This window comes from Thunnus maccoyii, chromosome 21, assembly GCF_910596095.1.
Source record: "Thunnus maccoyii chromosome 21, fThuMac1.1, whole genome shotgun sequence".
NCBI lineage: Eukaryota > Metazoa > Chordata > Actinopteri > Scombriformes > Scombridae > Thunnus > Thunnus maccoyii.
Window position 1 is genome coordinate 1911108 of NC_056553.1, and position 7062 is coordinate 1918169.

The 7062-nt window shown below is 40.1% G+C and overlaps 1 protein-coding gene across 1 annotated transcript in view; it reads right to left on the bottom strand.

Moving 5' to 3' along the window:
• Window positions 1-1144: 1144 nt before the first annotated feature.
• Window positions 1145-7062, bottom strand: part of rreb1a (ras responsive element binding protein 1a) — a 31251-nt gene continuing 25333 nt past the window's right edge. Inside the window, exon 17 of the mRNA XM_042399570.1 lies at window positions 1145-7062. This exon is cut by the window's right edge and continues 1061 nt beyond it. The gene's annotated coding sequence lies outside the window, so the exon portion shown is untranslated.

A 7062-nucleotide genomic window follows, 5' to 3' on the forward strand; every position in this document is an offset into this window, starting at 1 on the left:
AGCTGCAACACAACATGATGCTGGACAGAGAGCTGCAGAGAGACACACAGGCAGCAGTCTGACTGAGAAAAGTTTACAACAACTACTGAAATTTAGACGTTACTGCACCAAAATAAAAACCTTTCAGTAAATTTGCAGTGATGATGTGATGAAAATATGGTAAACAGAAAATAAATTTTGCATTAAGTTTATTTTACTTCACTTTATTTTTTGTTAATTTCGTTATCATATTTAAATATTCAGATTAGGGCATTATAATTCTGAGGGCATTATAATTCTCCCCAGTGAAGAAAGGCAGAGATGATTTATTTATGATACGTACAACAAGTCTGGACCACTCCTACATTTTTTTCATACCTCAGAGAAAATACTGAGTCTACAAGAAAACTGATGAATGTCACAAATGTTCTTCAATCACTTGTACGTGCATTTTAAGAATCTGTTTGTAAGAGTGCTTCTTGCATGAGGCCTGATATTCTCCTGATGGTGGACTCATGAACATTAACTGTTGCCACTGCAAGAGAGGCCTTTGGTTTCCTAGACGTTATCCTGGAGAATCACTAGTGACCTCCTGGACTGTTACACACCTGCTCTTGATGTGATCTCTGTTGATTGAACACTCCTGGGGAGGGTAACAATGGTGTTGAATGTCCTCCATTTGTACACAAATCTATCCAGCCTGGTGAATAACAGCAACTCTTCCTATAATGTCTTCAGAAATCTCCTTTGTTTGAGCCATGACACACTTCCATAAACCTGTGTTTTGAAGCTCAGACTTGATAGTAAAGACCCAGATTTCTCTAAATAAGGCAGGGACCTCCCGGCTCACCCCTGATTGTCATCCCATTGACTGAAACACCTGACTCTAATTTCCCTCTCAAATGAATTGATAATCCTTGATGCTCACATATGTTTTCCACACACAATTATGTAACATTGGATCCTTTTCCTCAATAAATAAAGGAGAAAGTGGAAGGTTTTTGTCTCGTTTGTTTAACTGATGTCTCTTTATCTGGTTGACATGGAAATCTGATCACGTTTGAGGTCATATTTATGCAGAAATAGATCAAATTCTAAATTCAAGCAGCACTGTAACAGTAATGTTCATATGAGGGGAAAAAAAAGACAAAAAACATTGACAGCTTTTGATTCACACACCTTTCCTTAATATAATCTTTATTGCTTTTTCTTATTGGGTTGAATACAGAACAGGTTTACATCTCTTGACTTTGTGAAACACTGTCATGTTTTACTAACAGCAGGGGGATGAGAGGACAGACGAGGGGATGGAAGGATGGAGACACAACAACAGAAAGTAAACGTCTTCCATTGATTGTGTGTTAATGCTTTCTGATTGAGGTCCAGCATCTGTGTGTATGTGTTTGTGTTAGTGGAGTCTGTGTTTAAAGCTCCTCTATGACGTTCCCTTTGACCTCTGACCAGGACAGAAAGTTCCACATGAATGTTAAACCAAAGCAGAAAACAAAAAAAAAGGCTTTTTAAACCAAATGTCCGAGTGAGAGGGGAGAACAGAACAAAAATGTCAACAATAATTGGGTTATAAAACACCAAAATTCAACATCTTTCATCTTTTCTGTTAGGTAATGATGAGTTCACAGTCAAGTGCTAAATGTAGTGATTGACAGTTCTGAATCATTTTTTTTTTTAAAAAAGACAAAATAATCAGGACTTGGAAAAAACAAATTGCAACTCAGGAAATAAGAACATGAAGTATTTCGAATAATGGATTTGTGAAAGACCCTGAGAGCGAGATTCATGTATGTTTGTATATGTGTGTGTGTGTGTATGTATGTATGTATATATATATATATATATGCATACACACACACTCACATATATATGTATGTTTGTGTATAGCGCAAGAAGAGATGGAGAAAGGATAAATCATCCATAATTGAACAAATTAGATTAACATGCAAAAAAAAAAAACCTAGCCTAAAACTCACCCTTTAACTGAACAAAATGGATTTTCACAGTTTTATACGCATTTATATGTCATGAAGAAAAAAATTACACAACAAAAATCATTTCTCAGCCAAACTAAAAATAAACAACAACAGATCCAATAGACCCACACAGTCTGTTCTCAACTCATATACAGGAGATCTACATAAAGCTTTTGGATTCAGAGGGATTCTTATTGCTAGTCCGATTCGCACCCCGGCCCACTGCACCCTACGGCAAGCCGGTTAGTCCACAACACAAACCATCAGTTCCTCAAAACAGTTCTGCAGCATAAATGTGATATTTTTAATACATGGCTTCTTCTCAAGTCATTGTAGAAACTAACTCACACTGACACACACACACACACACACACACACACACACACACCTGGGCTCCAAATAAATACATTAAAAACAGTCCATGTGCATTCGAATGGAAGTCCAGTATTCATATGGCCGTGCACACACACACACACACACACACACACACATACACACATACACACACACACACGGTCAGGCATACATGAACGCATATTCCCGAGGGAGAGGGGTGTATAGATCTAGAGCTAACAAAACATAAAACAGTTCAGAGAGAGAAAGAGAGAGAATCCCTTTACTGATATGAAAATCAAAAGAATGTCAAAACTCAGAAGTAACCAGTAAAAGCTGTTACACTGACTAAGATTCTAGTAATTATGACTGTATGTCATGAAAAGAACTTCAGCAGATTCTCTGTGGAGGCTGAGACCCACTTTTGACTGGTCATAGCAGGGGAAAGCACAGGTGTCACTAATAATATTAATCAGGCTCTGTTCTGTCCAAGTGTCCCTGTAAACCATGTCAGCGTATGAGCCAGCATGTGCTATAACCAGGACCCTGGAACTGAAACAGCTAAACTGCAACATGCAAAAATGTCTGCTGTGAAATAGAACTATTGATTGGTCTTTGATACCAATCGGTATCACTCAGATTTACTTGGTGCCAAAGACCAGCCAATGGCAGATCAGTAGTAGCCTGCTTTCACCAGCAGATATCAGTGTTCACGTGGGTTTTTGTTTTGGGTTTTGTTGATTTAAATCTGAATTTCCTTTGTCTTTGTGGACTTCGGGAGGACAAGAATGTAAAGGCCCATTCACACCAGCATTTAAAATGGTGACATTTCACAGCAAGACCAGTAAATTTCAATGGAATTGTCGCGATCAGTGGTCTCATCACTGGGCAAAAAAAAAATCTGTGTAGAGTTTTTGCGTCAGGTTCAACCTTGACCAATGGATAACCATCTACATGGTGCTGACCTTTGAGGAACACTGAATCCAAAATGGAAGCTAGTTGAAGCTAGTTAGCTGTTGTAAAACGCTCCTCTGTCAGAATATAAACTTCTCCTCAAAAGAGACATGGACTCAATTATGATGGTTGATTGTACAAGAAGGTCTCAAGTGATCAATGTGAACTTATTTTATCATAAGCGCCCAAGCTACAAGGTTGCTAACTGACTGTTGTAACTTGGAGAGCTAATGTATTAGCCCATTAGCTTACCGGCTACAATGGATCATCAACTAGCCTTGCGAGTTGATGACAGTTTTAGCACTGCATATTTCCTGAGGATGAACTTTGCTGTGCTGCTTTCTGGTGTGACTGGGCCTTAATATAAGAAAGTAGCCACTAGAGGTACTACAACTGCTAAAAGACTCAAATATACACTGAGGGTTTTAGCGACTGGAGGAGTCATTTTTAAATGGTAAATTAAATTTTCCTTCCGCATCACTGCTCACGAATTGGAACTACTCTGAGTAGCTGGGAGAGAATTTTGAGATTGACATTTTTTGTTTGATTAAGACCAAAATCTTTTCTTGCCCCTGTGCAAATCTCCAACCGTGAAACCCCCAAAATTGGACAAAGCTTTTTCATTACATAGATAATTCTGTAATAAGATGTCTATATTACATCTTTAGTTTCTCTGTAACTTTCACTGGCTTATTTTACAAGAAGGCGTTAGCCGTCAGTAATGACGGAGCAGGGAAATGTTGAAGCAAGAAAAGAGACAATAGATGGTTCCATTTGGACACAATAAAGTTGCTCCATATTAAAGAAATTGATTTGACTCTGAAATAATAGCTGGGAAGTTGGGAAATTAGTTTCAGCTTTACTTCAGACACACTCCTGGACTCAAAACTTTACACCTCAGGAGTTCTGAGCCTTTGTTATATTCATACTGTAAACTCTGATATCAATTTCCTTGCTTTCTCCAGACCTTAAATGTCTTTTGATTTGATATTAGGACTGCAACTGCTGTTCATAATTTGCAGTGTGATAGGTGTTCAGTAACAATATCAGGTGTTGTTGAGGACTACAAGGTTGAGCGTGATGTACAAACGTTTAGACAAACTGGGGGAATCTCTCACTCTCTTTCTCTCTTGATTGTGTCGCGATATACCACTGTAGTAGTACTAGTAGTAGAAGTAGTAGTAGTTTTGGAAGTTGTTAGTGCCAGTTCACAGCAGCGTCCAGTCAGTCAGCCAGTCAGTCCAGTTGCGGTTGATCATTATTTCTTTTCTTCTTTTTTTTTTTTTTGACCAACTAAATGACTGACTGTCGTTGCTTTACAGTTCCGTTATGAGCCGCTGAGGTTCGATTTGTTTTGCTTATGAGGTTGCTTGATATAAAAAAACAAAGAGACGAAAATGTACAAGAAGAAAAATTAGCTATATTCATCTTCACACGAAAAAGAAAATACACATACACACTACCCGTCCCTCTGGTTGTGATTACAGGATCAATAAGGAAATGTCTGGTTAGGTTGGTGTGAGGGGGAGGAATTAGCCCTTTAACTTGTGTTTGTGTGTGCAGCAGGGAAATACAGTTCAGGAGCACAAAATAGTGTTGCGCTCTCAACCCCCCAACCTACCCATCCATCCATCTTTCCTTGTCTGTCCTTTCATCCACCCATCCATCCATCCACCCATCCATCCATCCATCCATCCGTCCATGCATCCATCCATCCATCCCTTTCACCTTGTCATCTAGCTTCTTCTGGAAAGCACACTGAGATTAAACTGAGGGGTTTAGTTTTAAAGTTTCATCCGTTTAGCCTGACGTTCACTCCATCATTTGAAAAATATATCTGATTGTCTCCAACGCTAATTCATGACCACGTCTTCAGGTATCTAATGACCTCAGGGATGATACATCAACACTGAGTTTGACCGTTCAGTTTAGCTGTTTCTAAAAAAAAAACTGAAGGATATGTAATGTAGTAATTAAAATTATTTTAGCGGTTCTGTTTGTCTCTGGATAGAAAGGAACAGGAAAGAGGGATGAATGACTAAACAGGGACAAACAGTACTAAAGTGTTCCAGGGGCCAACTCAAGATTCGGCTATAATACTAGAAAGAGACTAGCTAAACCCGCTATTAGCTAGATATGCTGTTAACCATCTTAGCAATGCCTTAGCTTGGTTAACTTGCCCGGTGTCAGTTAGCCCTAGCTAACATGTGTTTTTACCTTGTGGTTGATATCTTAGGGTACCACAAAGCAAAGCTCAGGCTAATGATTAGAGCTAGCTAGAGCTAACAGACAGGTTCACCAAGCTAACAATGCGTTAATGTGGTTAACTTGTCCGGTCTGTTAGCTCTGTGGTTGATATCTGTTTAGTCACACCAGAATACAGGCTAATAACTCCAGCTAGCTAGTGTTAACCATTTTATAAGTCGTGGTGAAGACTAAGCTACTAAGTAAGCGCTGTTTTTCTGGTGTGTGTGTGTGTGTGTGTGTGTGTGTGTGTGTGTGTGTGTGTGTGTTAAGGCTCAATGCGTAAACCAGGCTAGCAATAGCCTTGCTATTTGTATGCTAGACTGTTGTTAGCCTTCGTTAGCTCTGTTTGGGCCATTGTGCAAGCCAAGCCAGTAACGACTTAGGCGTGCTAGCCCTGCTTTGCTGTGTTTAGCGCCAGGCTAATGAGTTAGCCCTTGGTAGCTCTGATTTGGCCCACAGTGGAAACCAGGCTAGCAAAGAATTAGTCCTGCTCGCCTTGATTAGGAAGACATAGGATTTAAAAGGTTGCCTACAGAGCTGCACTTCTGTTGTTTTAATGGTTGCAGTTAAAAGCAGAGGTTGAGGTAAACTGAACCTGGGTCAGCCGTTAGCGGCAATATACATTAGCACGCCAGAGGCCCTGTAATAAACCCTACATGAACACTAGGGGGCTAGGATGACAGACAGGTGGGAGTCTCACACATTCCAACACAACAAAAATTTTGATTTGTTCAGTTATAAAAAAATCCACAAAAAAAAAAAAAAAACAAGAAATCCCCTCCCTACACCTAAATATCACTGATAATCGCACACACGCAAATAAACAGAAAATACTCTAGCATCACGTGCCACATGTTCGACTCTGTACACACATGGAATCAACTGAGAATGATTATGAATGAGAAATTATTAACACACAAACCAACTCACAGGGTGGCTTCGAGGGATAAAGGGATCAATAGTGTGATGGGTTTTAAAAAAAAACAACATGGAGAACACAAACACTATATCTGCCCTTTCAGAGTTCTTTTTCACACAGAAATCTGATGCGACGTTGACGAGTTCGTGAGTGTTTTTGTGTGTTTTCTGAACCAGCTGAGACTCGGGGATTGGCGGCGGTGCAGTAAAGGCACCGTGACGAGATGCCGGCCTTTCTGTTCGTCTGCCTGCCATGTTTTCCAGTTACAAAAGTCACATAGTGGGAGATGAGCAGCAGTCATCGGCCCGCTTGCTGGTGACACCACCAGCCATTTCGGCGGCCTCCCAGCCATCACCTGTAGGTACGTTTAAATCCAAAATTATCTAAACGGCTGCTCAAACAGGGAACGTGGCTGGTGAATTTTGGAAAGCCGCAGTGGCTGGCGGAAAGTCAAGTTCCCCACCCTGGCTAGTTTTTGCTCTTAAATCCAGAGCTGGTTCAAATTTTAATAATTGGATTAGTCTCTGTTGTGTGGCTGGAGCCCAGCTGTGATTTAAATACAGAAGAATAAGCGCAGATACTGACAGTCCATCTCAGTCACTGTCTGTCTCTCTGCATCTCCTAAGTTGATCATCAATTCTC